This window comes from Phalacrocorax aristotelis, chromosome 3 (assembly GCF_949628215.1).
Source record: "Phalacrocorax aristotelis chromosome 3, bGulAri2.1, whole genome shotgun sequence".
Lineage (NCBI taxonomy): Eukaryota > Metazoa > Chordata > Aves > Suliformes > Phalacrocoracidae > Phalacrocorax > Phalacrocorax aristotelis.
The window spans coordinates 2,578,272-2,595,853 of record NC_134278.1 but is presented as its reverse complement, the minus strand read 5'-3'; the positions used below and the strand labels follow the sequence as shown (position 1 = coordinate 2,595,853).

The 17,582-nt window shown below is 43.4% G+C and overlaps 1 protein-coding gene across 20 annotated transcripts in view; it reads right to left on the bottom strand.

Moving 5' to 3' along the window:
- HMBOX1 (homeobox containing 1) overlaps positions 1-17,582 on the bottom strand; it is a 127,616-nt gene that overhangs the window by 102,551 nt on the left and 7,483 nt on the right. The gene's annotated exons all lie outside the window — the stretch shown is intronic.

Genomic DNA, 17,582 nt, shown 5'->3' with positions numbered 1-17,582 from the left:
ACCACCCTACTCCAAATCCCTGTATTGTAACAAAACACCATTTTTCTCACTTTTAATCAGTAGACGGAGTTTAGCTCATTTCAGGAGAGCAAACAGTCCAGACCTAAGGAATAGCAAAAGTTAATATCCCAAAAGGAGAGCAAAATAAGCTATTGCGGCTGCATATAGACATTTCCGCCTCAAGATCTCAGAAATTCATTCCCCAATACACTCAGAAAACTAGAGTGGCCATAAACTGATGCCCAGATTGTTGTCCCAACTTTTTTTACTCCTCACAATCTATTTTTAACTCCTGCACAAAAGTTGCATCTGTTGAGAATGCTCATTCTGCAAGCTGAGCTCCTGCTCTAGCGGCTGCAGGGCAACTTTCCTCTCTTGCCTTCAGTGGAGTTCAAACCATTTCTTATTCTTCTACACTCTAATTCCAATTTTAGCATTTACAGACTGTGGCTCTGCCATCCGCTCAAGACCCAGTGCTTCGTCAGTAGAAGGACATACTGCTGCCATCTTTAATGTCTCACGTGAGCTTGAAAGAAGGATTTAGTAGAAGTAGATGGTCTATGTTTAACGTGCATTTAAAGCCTTTAAAAGTTAAAGGAGTGCTGTGAATGATGCCAGGGCAAGCATTATCTAAAAAGATAAACAAGCTCAAAATAGCCAGCAGAGCACCCTGTTACACAGCAAGAACCCTGCCATGAATGTATATTCTTCAACAGAAGGGATTTAAGCAGTTCGTTTCCAACAGTCTTCCAGTGACTCATCCTAAAAACTCAGGGGCAGGCGCAACAGAAAAGCTAAACCAAAGCCTATCATTTAAACAGCTGAAGGACTTCACATAGGCATTACCTTAAGGGAAGAGCTCAGAGTTAAGCACGCTACTTGTGGTCACTTCTTTTCTGAGCCCAGACACGCAGATCATGAATACACACTCTCAGTAGAGGGCTTTTCCCCCCACGAAAAAGTCCCTAGCCTGGACTCAAGGCTGGACAATACTTTGAGTGTGAGTCTCTAACGGGGGGACATCTCCCCGCCACAGCTCCAGGACAGCAGCACTTCTTCCCTCGTCCCTGGCCTCACGTACCACTGAAAGGCTGATCACAGATGAGTGGCCAAATGCGGGATACGAGGCCCCAGAGCAAAACAGCCACCGTCGTGCTGGGCTGCATGTACACGAGATCCCCAGCCGACAGAAGAGACGGGTGGGAGCATGCCCTGTCAATCCTGCTTTCAGCTACAGGATATCTGACAGGGCTGGGTCTGCCGTTACACATGCCCTTGATTTCACAAACACAGCTGCAATACTCACAAGCAAAGGTGCATCTGCATCACTGCAGAGTCATGCAGATTAAAAATAAAAGCTTTAAAATTACTTTCCAATTTAAAATAATTTAAATTAGCAAAGAGAGCAAGATGCATATTTAGCAAAAATTTTCCAAGGGAAAAAGAACATCAAGCCAGTGAACTAGTGGAAGTCACTCGGTAAGCACTGGGAACCAGTGTCTGATTAAGTGCCAACCCATCTTTCAAGCAGTATCCTTGTCTGCAAGTACAAAAGAACAAACATTTTCTTTTTACTTTGCTTATTTAGCTCAGTTCAATGACTACTGCTTTCAAAGTTGAGAAATCAGCTGGGAATTCAGAAAGCAGGAAAAACAGTTTCTTGCTTTTAAATGAGGAAGAAGAATAAGGTAAGTTGATGAGCTCTGCCAGCTTTATGTTTTTGAAGGGCAAGGTAACCAGAAATTAAGTGAAATTTACCTTATCCAGACAAGACTCACTGTATTTAATAAGTGTATTTTAAAAGAAAAATTGTATTTTGACAGAAGTGTTACACAGCCTTAACATCAAGTAAAACTGCACTTTCAATTCAATTCCAGTCTCCACCCCAATGTAGCTTGACATGATTTGTAAATAATAATCAGCTGGAAAATATGCAGAGAACAAACCATTTTCTAATTCAGCATGTAATAAGGAAGTAATGAACTGCTTAGGTTACTTCTTGACACCTGCCAGAAGACTATGAAGTTATCAGCAGAACCTAAGAAATACACGTGCAAAACAAAACTAAAGATCAATTATTCAAACCAGTTTCCTGCCTGCTATTTAAACCACTTTGATCCGAATCGATCCACACGCTGCAGTGTTGACTTCGACGATCGACAGATACAACCACCCACCCTGTGAAGCCATATTTAGATTAATATGGCACCTATACAATGCATTTATCAGAGGTAAGAGAACTTCTGGGATGTATCTAATGGATCTTTCCCTACCTGGGAGGCAGTGCTGTTTCTGCCCTAAGCAGCTAAGGGAAGGGGAGCAAAGGAAGTTCTGGGAGAAGACAACAGGAAGACCAGAGGCGGTTGAGCAAATGCCTCATCTGGGTGCGTTAGTAAGAGCAAAGACAAGAGAACAGTTTCCTTGGGCTCCTCTTCCCGTTGATGGAGACAGAAGACCTCTACAGGCAAGTGAAAACAGGAGCCTAATTGCAGATCCTACGAGTTGCTCCCTGGAGAAACTTCTCTCTGTCTTCTAAGAGGCCAAAGCTAGTTTTTGTGGACACCCAAGGGTAAGCTAGCTAGAAAGCATTGACACCGCTGCACTGCTAGGAGCAGGAGCCAAGGGGCACCACTCAGGTACAAGGTCCTGCCTGGATTTGGAGGAAGAAGCGCTGCCTGTGGTTTGAGCTGGCTGGATTTAAGTCTCTGGACCAGATTTGGCTGTTTAGACCAACAGTTTGTGATATTCAAGCAAACAAACGCACCCATTCTTTAAGAAGAAACATGCAAATTGAAAACAAACCACCTTTTCTTCCACCTTCTAAAAATGCAAACTTGAAGGGGCTGGAGCTATCCATTTTGTTATCACATGGGATAGAAAGGAAAGGCTGAAACAGGTGTAAGAAGTTGTTTGTGAACTATTAAACTGTTTTGGGCAGGCAAAAGTTGCTTGCTCTCAGCGCAGGAACAGAAAAAGCAACATCAAAAGATTTTTACGTAAATATTTACTCACTGAACAAGAAGTACAGAAGGTTTTAGTCCCAATGAGGAAGATGATATTTCATACCAGACCTATTCAAGATATCAAGATAAGCTGTCACCACTACCACAAGCCAAGAGACACCTTGAGCACCAAATCTGTCCAGCAGCCACACCAGCAAACAGAAGGTGGACAAACAATGTGAACTTTGGCCAGACAGCTGTTCCAAAGCATTTTATTTTAAAACAAAGGACCAGTAACATGCAACCTTTCCAACCATCCCTGATAAAACACGAAGCAGCAGATCCTACAGTCTTACATGGGTAAACGTTGCAGCATTGTGTTGCAAAAGCCACGTCTGCTGGGACGCAACGCGATCAACGGGGTTTGAACAAAGCCATCCGACTGGTACCACCAGGACTGGAGCAGTCCAGGAGCACTGCAGCACAGCACAGTGTTGGCTATGCAAAGCCATGCACATGCATGGTATTTTCAGGGGTGTTCTCTAAGGGCCAAGCGCGAACTGGAAGGATTAAACCACACCTCAGAGGCATTTAAATAAATCTGCACTGTGGGCGCCTTACACCATTCCATCTTAAATTGGTTCCCTACCAGCTTAAACTCGTCTCTCCACATGTAGAATTCTCCTAAGCACAGCAAGGCGACACCCACAAATTGCCCTCTAACCACTACCATGCATGTAACTAGGCATGATTTATACCTGGCTGTAATTTTACCCATTGTAAATCACATACATAAACAAACATAAGTTGCATGTACTTGCAAATGCATTTGTGTGTATATAAATACATGAAAACAAACCACCACTTGTGCTCCAAATCTAAAAGCTTCTCCGAGCCATTCAATAAACCTTACAACCAAAGCCAGACACACTTTGTTTTTATAAAGTCTGCAACTAAACCTTAAAATAAATAATAAAAAAAGGTCATAATTCATCATCCTGACATCAAATCAGCAGATTGGGATTTCGGTATATCAGAGTGATGGATATAGACTTGTTTTAAGTATGGTTTAGTCTGCATTATACCAGAGCATTTATTGTTGCCTTTAAGACCGTTTCCTTTCCAACGTGTTCCAAGTAAGACCAGCACTCTTATTTCCCTCAACTGCTTGGATCAGAGTCCTCTATTCAGCAAAAAGAAAAAAAAAATGTCCCCCCCAAAAAATTAGTAGGGAAAACAGGAAAGCAGATGCCAGAAAGCAAGATTTCTTGGTTTTCCTAATTTTCTGTTGCTTGCCAGGTGATCTAATAAGCACTCTTCAACGGCTCTGGAGTTAAACCCCTTCTTGGGGGCAAAACCCTTCCTAACTAACCCCCAACCACCACACCACCCCTCTCCATCCACTGCTTATCACCTCTGCCATTCCACTTTGCCACAGTTTCAGGCTGCTGGAGCACTATTCCCCTAGGCCCCGCTACCTACGACTACGAAGGACCACGTCCAGTCCTCCCCGGATACTCACTCACATTACTGCCCACCTTCCATCTGCTCCAATCGACATCTACCTGCTCTCCTTGATCCACGCCTGCCCTCTCGCCCATCCCTCTCTGCTTTTGATGGGGTCAGATTAAAAAAAAGCTGCTAGCGTCTCCATAAATGAAAACTCTGATCTTGTATCAAATGCTAGTCAATAAATGAATACACATTTTCAGTTATAAGTCACATATATACATATATATATATTTCCATCCCCAGAGCACACTGAAAACTATTAATTCTCATTACAACCCTAGATGGTGGCAAAATAGACCAACTTCAGCAGTCCAATGCAGCGGGATTCATGCAAAGAGGTCTGTTAACCACTTAGGATGTGCTGTGCAACCTGCGTGCTACACACAACTGCTTCCCTCTGCCTAAGGCCAGGAAGATTGCATTTCTTAACCTTAAAAAAACTCCAGCTTTTTTGAAATAACTCCATGGGCCACGCTGCATCCCACTAACACTAAGATACACGGAAGTGGCAGTCATAAAACCACTAACCTTTTCGGTAAAACATTTTCTTAATTAAAAATATTGATAAAAAACCTGCATCCCTTCAGCTTTTACTTCTCAGACAATGCCAGGAGGCAGCGACAGCACTTGAGAACATGCCCATTAAGTAGAGTCCGGAACATTTAATTTTGCTGCAACTATTTCAGGGACCCCCCTCTAATACCTTACAGACAACCAAGAGTTAGCAAGTCACTAACACTGATACAGAAACTTGCTGTTTGATACAGATTTAAACAAGACCTCCTCAGGTTTTGATCTGTGTTGTAGATGGTGCTTCGTAAGCACAACTGATAATCAATTTGGAAAAGCAGAGAAAATGGAAAAGAATAAATCATAATTTCTACCCATTTCCTTTACCCCCCCTGCCCCCATCATAGCTTTACAACCCCTCTTTGAGCCTACTTATGCAAGCAGTCAAACCAGCATGGCAGAGGAGGTAAAAACCCCCAGCAGAGAGAAAAGGAGGGAGGATGAGAGGCTGAGGGTAGAAAACAGGTCTATGAGTAGACAGTGAGGTGGATTGAGAACTGGCTCAACAATAGAACTCAGAGGGTCATGATCAATGGGGCAGAGTCTGGATGGAGGCCTGTCACTAGTGATGTTCCCCAGTGGTCTGTGCTGGGTCCTGTCCTGTTCAGCATATTCGTCAATGACCTGGACGATGGGACAGAGCGTAACCTCAGCAAGTTCGCTGACGATACCAAGCTGGGAGGGGCGGCTGATGCACCAGAGGCTGTGCTGCCATCCAGCGAGACCTGGCCAGGCTGGAGAGCTGGGCCCAGGGGAACCTCAGGGAATTCAACAGGAGCCAGTGCCAGGTCCTGCCCCTGGGGAGGAACAGCCCCCCGCACCAGCACAGGCTGGGGGGGACCTGCTGGAGAGCAGCTCTGCTGAGAAGGCCCTGGGGGTGCTGGGGGGCAGCGGGGTGACCCTGAGCCAGAACCGGGCCCTTGGGGCCAAGGGGGCCAGCGGTGTCCTGGGGGGCATGGAAAGGCATGTGGCTAGCAGGGCGAGGGAGGTTCTCCTCCCCCTCTGCTCTGCCCCAGTGAGGCCACACCTGCGGGGCTGCGGCCAGTTCTGGGTCCCCCAGTGCAAGAAGGGCAGGGAACTGCTGGAGCAAGGCCAGGGGAGAGCTGCCAAGGGGATCAGGGGCTGGAGCATCTCCCTCGTGAGGAAAGGCTGAGAGACCTGGGTCCGTTCAGCCTAGAGAAGACAAGGCTGAGGGGGGATCTCATCAATACCTATAAATATCTGAAGGGTGGGTGTCAGGAGGATGGGGCCGGGCTCTTTTCAGTGGTGCCCAACGACAGGCCAAGGGGCAACGGGCACAAGCTGGAACACGGGAAGTTCCACCTGAACATGAGGACAAACCCCTTCCCTGTGCGGGTGCCAGAGCAGGGGCACAGGCTGCCCAGAGAGGCTGTGGGGTCCCTTCCCTGGAGACATTCACCCCCCGCCTGGACGCGGCCCTGTGCCCCTGCTCTGGGGGTGCCTGCTCCAGCAGGGGGTGGGACGGGATGAGCTCCAGCGGGCCCTGACAACCCCTGCCTTCTGTGATTCTGTGTCGGGGGTCAACCTGTTTTAGGAAGTGTCCCCATCTTGCAGGTTGCTTGTACCACTTTTTTCCTTGCAGCAAAAATGAAACAGTCCTTTGTGTGTTATAAGGGTGCAGGAAGCCGTCCGCAGGCACAGGGGAATGTACTGCTCAACTTAAAAAACAAAACAAAACACTAACCAATAACTATAGCAACCTTGGGTCTGACTGTACCCCCCTTGTGAGAATACTATTGTATATACTTCAAATATTTATAAATAGGACTGGCTTTACCATCTACACAGGCTAGAAGTGCCTATCATTTACATTGACTTTAGCCTAGCATGGAAGCTCATACACAAGAGTTCCCTGGTACGAGTTTGTAAATACAGATACGTATGAACAGAGTAATAGATAAGCAATCGTGCAATATGAGGCCATAATTCCACCCAACGAGAAAGCATGAAAGTAACCCCAGGTAATGTAACTGTTTCTACATATTCACACAAATAATCTTAGCCTGTGTCCTGACACTAATGTAGGACCACAGTCTTATGGAGCTTGAATCTTCCCCTGGAGAAACAGCTTTGCAGGAGCAGAATGGAAAGAAAACACGCTGTGTAGAAAAGAATGCTTGTAGCTGTGCTTGCTGTTTAAATCAGGCTGATTAATCTTTAAGATCTAGCAGCTTTTCAGCTTTTTGCCTTCCCTCCCTCCCCCCCCATTTTAGCAGTTTTTTTATCAGTGCTTTAAAGTAATAGCACACCAAGGGCTAAGTTATACCCAGGACTGCATACACAAATCCTATCAAGTGCCAACGCAACAGCTCACGTAAGAGCTCAGAAACCACCAACTAGCTGGAGACACAGGACGGGTCAGAAGTGGAATACAAAGCAAGGAAGAACCGGTGTGTTCGAATCTCAAAGAGATGCCTGAACACAAGCAACCGCAGCCCTTCAGAAACCCTGATGTCTAGGTTTTTCAGACCTTGTCTCAAACTGGAGCATCAGGGTTCGTGCCTGTGAGCTTTTCACTGCAGAAGTGAGATCTTCAGTCCTGGCAAAACTTGAGATTGTTAGGTAACATGTAGGTTCTCAGAGCTGACGCATTAAAAACCACCCTAAAAATTTGATAAAAGATGCCAATATTAACAGCCTGCTTTCGTATGCAGCAAGATGGGAATGGAGGACAAGAAGTTATTCAGAGAAGATGTATGAATGAACAGAAGGCCCTTATCAGGAGCCCGTTTCCGCAATACCTGGAGCGAGGGCTGCCTTGTTCCTGGTGACGAACAAACACATGAAAGACCATCCCTCCTGGGAAACAGCTCATCACCTAAAGCCCTAATTGTGAGACTATGGTCCACCACATCAGGTTAGGTATCTATATAAGTGTTTTCAGGCCTCGGCCTTAAGAAGTGAAAGGTAGTCCAAGGTAGTCCTTCAGCACACCAGTGGGAAACCTAGGTTATGTGGAACACAAAAAAAGAATGGTGTGAAAAACCTCAGTATGAAGCACAGTACAGAAGATTTCAACTAGGGTAAGTATAGCACCTCAGGAGAGTCATTCCCTTTCATATGAAGTTACTTGGGAGATAAGGAAAGAAGACAGAGAATCAGACCACCATTAATCACTGGGATATAACCCTGGTTTTCCACATCTCGGGTCTAACTGCTCAATGTAAAGGCTGCTTGTCTTTGCTGGAATGAGAATTCCTGCATGAAGTGTATGGATGCAATGCATATGTTGCACAAACCAAGTTTACATAATAAAAAGAATATATATTTGCTTTGATCTCAAGTTGCCCCATAAATTTTTAATAACAGCTGTAAAACAGAAATCTTTGGACAGAAATCAGCAGCACCAGCAATGAAATTTAAGCATGCTACTCATTTCAGGTTAAGAAAACCCATTTCCAACCCATTTCTATTGGAACTCTTACCAACTTCTTGGAAGGAGAAATGCAAATGTCATCCCCAGCCATTTGCAGATTATTTTCTTCAGCCTCCCGCTTTCCCTTCCTCTCTCCAAAACAGAGGGAGTTAGGGACCATTCAATGTATTTTGTCATCTTTCTTCCTACTAGTGGAGACAACACTAAGTTCAGATATTGCGGTACTCTCATGTTATATTTCACTGGAAGGATGTCTCAATCTGTTTTTTCTTTCTCTACAGAGAAACTGTTAAACCAAAAGCACTAAAAAAAAATACTTTTCTACTGTGCACCACAAATAGATTGCAGTTTCTAGTTCAAGTGCAAAGGGACAAAGAAACCAAAATCTTTTTATATGCATACATTAAAATAAAAGCAGGAAACAGATTAGCATCTGGAGAAATATATTAACCCTTGTGCTTTCAATGACGCACCTCACTTGCATTTGCAACTTCATAGGCAGTGCTGTTTCCAGCTCCTTTCCCGCCTTGATTAAAGAATTAGTACTGTTGTACAGCGTTTGAAACAGTATGTTCACACATATGCTGTAAAAAAAAAATAACATTTTAGGTAAACTTGGAGGCAGCCAGGCTCCAAGGAGCTGAGGCTATCAAATACACATCTAGAAAAAAATAAATTAAAAATTAGAATTTCCTTGTTCAAGACTTACAAAGATCATTGTAGCCAAGAAAATAGTCTCACACAGTGGCACTTTATAGGAAGAAGCTTTTTTAGAAAACACAGTACTAAAAGAGAGCGACCCAACAGTATTAGGGGGCAGAAAAGAGGACAGATGATTGCAGTGCAGTATGATGAGCATGAGAAAGAGCGAGCTAATGGGATATAAAACTGCATACACTGGAGACAGCTTTACAAATTAGAGAAGTGACAGCCAAATAGCAATCACGCCACACCAAAAAGGTCCTGACAAGTCAGAAAAAACCCCTTCAGTTTCTAAATGACAGCAGACTTAGTCCTTACTTATGAAGAGTACACAGAGCTGGAGTTAAACAGTAACTTGATAGCCCTATAGATGTTTGTAGATGACCTAAAATGGAGAGGAATCATTCGTTGCCCTCGTTCTGCAATGTTCATGCTACCCTGGACACAGACAGATGCATTTTTCTGGATGCAGGTATGTTAGCAGAAAGCTAACCCATGCATGCCCTGCCTCTCCTGCTGGCACAGTACTTTGTGAGCACTCCCCAAATCACTTTCAGCAAAACTATTCGGGCTAGATCAAGCGTGAAGTTACACATAGGTCCACGTTATCCCAACCGATTTCATCTGAACCAAGTGGGAGAGTTATTAAACAAGCAGCCCTGTCAACAGATCGGTGAGGATGGTAACTTCGGGGGGGAGGGATAATTGTTTACCATCCAGCACACAGAATTTAAAAGATGGTATTTGCTCATGCCTTAAGTGGCATAGGACAGGACTGAACAGAGATGCCAGGAAAAAAAAAATAAAGGAATGAAACAAACGGTGACTGAATTTGTAAATTAAGGACGTTGGCTCACTAGGAACTGAGCTAAAAAAAGCACCTCACTTGACAAAAGCCACCTAGCCTCCAGGTATGTGACACCAAGCAAGTGGAAAACACAGCAACTGACACAGCTCCAGACAGCAGTTTGTCTAGACTAACGAGCCATTAAGGATTTAACATGCCTAGACCTCTCCTTAAGTGGAAAACATAGGATGCAAAAGATACACCGAATGCCAGAAGCGCACAGGGAGGATATATGCAAGTATATGCTGGGAGGTATCAAGTGTTTGCCCTGTGCCTTCATCAGCATCCAGGACTGCTGGTTATCTAGCCCTGTGCCAGAGGTAAGGCAAACTCCTGAGCTGACCGCTACAGCCATTCCTTTAGCAAACCAGATTTTAACTGAACTTTTTGTTCAGTAAGCTCAGTTAAAATAAGTCTCCATATTGTGTTTTGCAACTCTTAAGTGAATCTTATTTCACAGCCGCCTAAATTCAGAGGTACAAATCAGCGTAGCTCTGCCGTTTCTGCACATCAGAGGCCAGCGTCAAGCAATACTTTCACAACATACACCCTTATTTTTAGAAGTACTGTGTGCACGCGCCGCTGCCGCTCTGCAGAAAAAGAGTGGCAAAGCAGAAACCTCACTGAATTCACAATTTCAAAGTCTACCATGTAAAACGCCAATTAAACAACTGGCTTCTAACCCTCCCTTGTACCAGCCGCGGTGTTAAACCCAGAGACGGTAATATGTCTTTAAGAACTATTATAAAAGGCTTTAGAAGGTTCACCTTTCAGAAACAAGGGGAGAGAAAGAATGTGGGACAGGATGAAAAGCACAAAGATGTATCTATATGAAATCTATTAGTTTAATTTCCCTATTTGCACGTACCACAGAATTGTGGAGGTTGGATAGCACCTCTCAAGCTTGTCAGGTCTACCCCCCCGCCCCCGCATATGCAATGTTCTGGTGCAACTTGCTCTAAAAATAAATGTGCAGGCACATGATGATCCACCTGGATTTAGGTTGATCCTGGGGTAATCACTGGACTACAAAGACACATCTTCGTTGGAAGACAAGCTGTCTCAGAGCTGCGAGGTAGGGATGGCCATACTTTTTGGCACGGGGGCTTCAGAAACCTGAGAGAACGTTGCTAAATCACTTTTGCTAGTTGGCTGACTAAGACCAGAGCCGAAAAGATGGCTAAAATCGGTTTTATGCTAAGTTTTTAACTGAGAACTGAGACTGCAAATGGCGTAAGAACAGGTCCGAAAGAAAGACCAACAGGAGCAGGGAAAGCAGGCAAGAGAGACTCAAGACGCAGCAGCAGAAACATTATTTGCAGGGTCCCTGGTTTCTGCGAACATCAGTCATGGTCCAAGACTCTCCTTAGCAGCTGTAAGCACACAGAGCTCGTACCCAGCACATCCAAATTAATGCAGGAGGGTTTAGGAGGTCTGCCCAAGTAATGTCTCTGCACAATTATACCTCAGAAGTCGTAACCCCTCCCTTTAATATTAAAGAAAAAAGAAATCACATTTGCAGCCAAAATGTACTGATAATAGTGCAACGGCAGTATGGCCCTGAGCCCGCAGTCTGTCCTCAGAAGTAATTCTCATTAGAAGAAAACTGAAGGATCATCCCCTTGATTCAGTTATTTGCAGAACATTTAACGCATGCTGTTCACTAGAAGGCCAGCACTGTGGACTTGTTCAAGAGCAGGCAAGGAGGAAAAAAAAAAAAAAAAAAAAAAAAAAGAGTGTTTCAACCCCAACCCTGTGCAGGGTTTTATCTGTAAGAGAAGGAGAGCACGAAGCAGAGTTGGGAAGCAGCACCCAGGACACCAGAAGCAGATTTCTACCATGAAGGGCGGGGGGAAGCCTGCACATAGTAAATTGTTTCATCAAATAATTGGAGGAAGAGCCAATGTCTCCTTTGGAAGGTTGACAGTAAAAATCTGTCAAAAGCAAGAACAATGGAGAATTATTCTTAAGCATGAAAGGACCTAGAACTCGGCGATCTCCTGTTAATTAACAAAAGAAAATATCCTCAATATACTTCCAGTTCAGCTCTTGTGAAAACCAACAAAGCGCACTCCCACTGCCTCTGATGTTAGTTACATCTTGTTTTAAGGACTCACCCTTAAAGGCACTGAAATTTAATGGCAATTGCAGATATTCAGTACCACTTCTATTCCATATTCAAATACCTGAGCTCACATAAAACACAAAAGGCAGTTTTAATCAACTCATTCTGTTTCAACAGGTCTGGAAATCACTGAAAAGTAACTAGCTAACTGAACTTCATTAGTGTAAAGGAGCTCCTTGAAGGCAGCTTTGGAGGGGTTTGAAGAGCTGCTGTTTTTGTTTTAGCTGGTCATCCCCAGGTAAGAAGCAGAATGCAGCTCTGATGTGCACAAAGTAGAATAGACAAAGTCTGCGACAGTCACAATTTGTCTTTTCTTCTCCCTTTCTGTGAAGCTGACAACACTGAAAAATAAATGCGCTCGTCTTAATTTCTGCTCCCACGTAGCTAGTGCATTTTGTGAGGGACGAAAGAAGAAAACTAAGGCGTCTCCCACCTTTCCCACAGCATTTTGCAGAACAGGGAGTAGAGAGATCTTCAAGATAAATCAGGATCTGTAGGGATCCTGCTGCAGCTGCAGGATCCACAGCCTTTCATGAACAGTTCTCCCCTCACAATGTCTACAAGCCAGCTATCAAGGGATGCACAAAACCCAGCATGCTGGACAAGGAGCCATCTGAACTAGAACCACAAAGGAGAATGAAAGGTTTTAAATCCACCCTTCTGCTGAAGTGAGGTGCCTCAGTGTGGGCTGAAGGGAGGCAGCTCCATCAGACCACAATTTTAAGACTTGTAATACCCCAACTGGAAAACAGTGCCTACAGCCTTTACTTCAAGCACTGGGCAGAAGCAAGGCCTTTAAGGAAAAGGACAAGCAGAAGAGATGGCTGCGACGGCCTTGTGGTCGCTGCCTTCCCTCTCCCTGCCAGCTCACTCGTCAAACACCTCTAAATTATGAGGGACATTTAAATAACTTGTGGCTTGAACCTGCCTCAGAGACATCTAACACCTCAGAGTACCCTGGCACCACCCAGCAAGTCAGTGGATACCCCTTGGTTAGGAAAGCCGATTTCTCCCCTTGAAGCTTTCCTTTTACACTGAATTAAAAAAAAAAAGACCGGAGGGAGCTTCACTCCCTAGTAAGGCAAAGGCCTGAACAGCATACCTGCATTTCCATCTCCACCCTGGGTGATTAGCCAGACTGTTTGTAAAACAATTCTAAAATGCAGCCTTTATCTATTACAATTTTATTAGTCTTGAATGATATTTCATAGGTGCTGGATGCATAAAAGGGTTACAGAAACAGGGTTTGCATTTTAAAATGCTTGAGTGAAAACAAATGAATTATCTTTATTAAGTGAATTGAACCTTGCTGTGTCCCCCACTCGAAGATTTCAGTATTAGTGAATCTCCTTCCTCACTGTTCTTTTTTCCTGCCTTATGTTAGGCAAGGAAAACAAGCATTTCTGCATTTACAGCTCCCAAATGGTTTCTTAGTTTTGAATTAAAATAGTCTGTGATCTGAACTATCTGAATATACAGCAATGAAGAAAATACTCTCTATGCACACGCAGAAGAGGCTACTTCTGTCAAAAGCTGGTTTACTACTTCATGAGATTCTTGTTCCATGTGCTCAGCCAAGAGTGACTACCGTCACTTCACTGATTTGACTTTATTTGAGAGATTGGCAGCAAAAATACATTGCCTAGGTTCTGCTTAAGTGTATCACAGGAAATGTAGGCATTACATCAGATGGCTTAGGCTTAAGAAAAAGGTATTTATATATTTTAACCTACTTAAATAGAAAACATTTTTAACAAAAACTAAATTTTTAATCCAGGCTTGAATCTCAAGTTTATAGAAGAGTGTGTAACTGCAAAGGGAGGGCAGAGATGCTTCACTGCTGGTTTTATTAGCTAACTTAGCCAACAATCAGCTTTTATCTTTATCAAAGATACAGATGCATCCATTTGCTATTAAATGGATCTGTTTTCCACAAACTAGGCAGATCTTCCAGGCCCCAGATAAGCAGGGAGTCTGCTGGCCCTCTAGCATCCTGAATTGTCCAAGTGCAGGAATTTTAACACCTTCTCAGAGCACTATTTAAATTGATCATCACTGTAAACAAATACAATCTAAATGGACTGTCCCCATGGGCAGTAAGCTCTTTGGAAGTAGAGGCTATCTCTTGTGTGCATACTTGTTCAGTGCTTAACACCTTGAGGCTTCAGCTCCCGTAATGCTCCCAAACTGCAATCACTGCCATTCTCACCTTAAGTATTTTATCAGCAATTTATAGGCAAACATAACTCACCTAAGTAATCAAAGACCCAAAAAAAGAATTGGATCCCCAATTTCCAGTTCTACAGGCCTCAGCGGGGTAGGGGGGAAGATAATACCTAAAGAAGTTACACATTCCAAAACCAAGGTTTTATGGAGAAAGGAGAGGTTGGAAGGAGAGAAAGAGGGATGATCTTTCCATAGCACTGCAATGCCACAGGAAAGCGCCACGTTTAATGTAATCAAGCTCTACATTGCAGCCATATGGAAACAATTTCAGTCAATAAACAACTCCTGCAAGACGACAGCAGAGGAACAGAAAAATCAGATACTGATTTAGCTAGGAGGCAGGAAAGCCGCTGGCTGAGCTCAGAGGCTTGCATTATAAGAAATATTTGTGTCCAACAAAACAGCACACATTTTCGAGTCTCTATTACTTGCCTTAAGACTTCCACAGTGCCACGCCTCAGATTGCAAGCAGTAGAAATGGCATACCTTTGTTTTCAGTATCTTTCCCAGCGTCCGAGATCCTGTGCCTCGGTCCTCTTCCCTTTCTTCCCTCTTCCAACCCTTTCCTCAAAGCCTATCTATCCCTATGGCAGGTTTCCCACTCGATAGCCAGAAAGGAAGCAGACATCCCAAACTTCAGATATTTGCCTGACCTCTTTGCATTTTATCTGCCTGGAATTTGCAGGTTTCAAAACAGGGACTTTCTCAGGGAGCCAAGTCCTTTCAAACACCCACCTTAAAAACCAAACCAAAATAAACCACACTTCTTACTGACAGTGGTATTTAAATGAGGTTTGGTTTCAAGATCCCTTATTACAGTGTCCTAAAAAGCAAGAGCAAAAAATACTGCCACTCCTACAGGGACATCCGTGTGCACTGCTGATTACAGCTGCAACATGGACGGAGCAAAAGCTATATCAGTTTGGGACAGGAAAAGGGAAATGGAAGGGAACAGCCAGCAAGCGAAGGCAGCTGCATTTTTAACAAAAAGTAAGAAATCACGTTGCTATGAATAAAACAGAATTTACTTGAGTGTGACAGAGGAGTGACACCAATATTTATCAGAATTATGCCCATGAAATGAACTGAAGGATGATTCATTAGTGTCTTCAGAAGTAGCCGCTTGTAAAGGTTGGAAGGGTCTTCACCTCCACGATGCTGTGCAGTCTGCCAGCAGATGCACCATGGCCGCCCCTAAATCATTGTGGTTCTATATTTGCAGACATTCAGGAACAAAAGGTCTTGGGATGTTCCTCTCACTAACCGGAGTACAAGATTCCACACACACACCCACCCCAAAACTATATTAATAAAATTTTCAAAACTAACTTTTTAGTGGAAGGGAGAACCAGGGTTACTGTGAACAGTTCTGTAGACTGGGGCAACACTTTTGTCACACAAAGTACCTTCTAATTCATCAGTAATAAAAGACGATTTTCAGCAAATCCATTAAGAGTGAAACATTTAAAATCAGCCTAGAAAACATGCACTGAAGCAGACTTTTTGCAGTCTTGTAGGGTGGGTTTTTTGTTGGTTTTTTTTTTGTTTGGTTGGGTTTTTTTGTTTGTTTGTTTTTTTAAGAGGGACTCTACGAAATGAGGGCAAAACCCCAGGCCAGGTAGATGTTTGTATTATGCTAATGCTCAAAAAGGGGATGGAGCAAATCTGGAGAGCTGTAAAGTGGTCAGCTGGGTATCAATCCAGGCAAACCAACATGGGGAAGAAAGAAAAAAGTATTTTCCTACTAAAGAATTAGAGAACAGGGACCTTGGTAGTGCCAGCCAGAATGTTTTAATGGCAAATGTCTTGATAAAGGACTTTGTTCTTTGAGATTACAAATGTAGTCGAACAGAAGAAAGTAGGTGCACAGAGCGTACTTCGGTTCCAGTAGAAATCCACATTGGCTGCTCCATATCGACTGGTACTTTCTGAGAGTTGTCAGTTAGCCAGTTCTTAATCTACTTCCTGGGATTGCATCATGCTAATTTTTTTTGTCACTAAATTTAAGGTCTGATGCAGTTCAACATTTTTATCACTGCAGATAAAAATCCGTGACTGACACCGAGACTACAGGAACAGTACATTATTACAAGGAAAGGACAGCAAAAGAAAGAAGTCTGAATACCTGCCTTAACTTAGTTCAGGAGAGCAAAACACATCTTAATACAAAGGCAAATTTATAATCTACGAAATGCAGACTGTAACTACTAAGTGGCAGACTTTAATAGCAAGAATCTCAGTGTCGTGGCAGCAAGGCTCACCAACAGGATTTTCCTGTGCAAAAGGGCTGCTGTGAACCTTTTAAATGGCTGCGTAGCAAAAAGGGCAGTTGCACCTCGGTCTTCGGTATGGATCAGACACAGGCTGGAACATTCACCATTTTTGGTTTCCACAACGTTAAAAATAAACTGAGACCATGAAGAATCACCGGATGATCTGAGTGCTGGAGAAAATGCCTCAGAGTGAGACTTAAAAGCTCAACTCTGTTTCCTTATCAATCGAGTAACTTGATTACAGAGTGTAAGTACCTCAATGGCAAGAAAGTACTGGATACTAAAGGGCTCTAATCTTGTCAGGAAAGTCGTAACAAGAACCAGCAGCAGAACTTAGACAAATTCAAATTAGAAACCAGCCACTTGTTTTTAACAGTAAGATGGCACAAACTACCAAGCAAAGTGATGAGTCTGAAATTATCAACGACAGACACTCAAAGCTGGAAAGTTTTCAAATTGTTTTTAGCCAAACATCAGTTACTGGTCTCAGTTTCAGAGTAAATTATTAAAATTTAAAGCTTGTGATACAAAGCATATAAAACATATCAGACAAGGCGATTTAATTGTTCTCGCCTTAAATTTTATGAATCTCCAATACATTAACATCATTCCACTTCTATGGATGAGGAGATTGAAGAGGGAGGAATAAGTTTCAAGTTCAGTACGTTCCTTCTTTTTCTTGTTTTGCTTATCACTAAACAGCACCGCTCCATCAAACAGATGGAAGTCCCACAAAATGCAAACAGACAGAGAACGACCGACTACAACGTCTGGAAACCATGCATAACACAACTTAGTTGAAAAAACTGTGATCAACTACTTACCTCTCCCATCTGCGGCACAAAAAAATCAGTATCAGCTTAAATAACTATTTCTTATTCTGTGTAAATACACTTATGACATTCATGTTTATATTACCGAGAGCAGCAGCACGCACTACCATCCAGCCAAGAATCTTCAAATACTTCACGAACGTGAAAGCATCTCA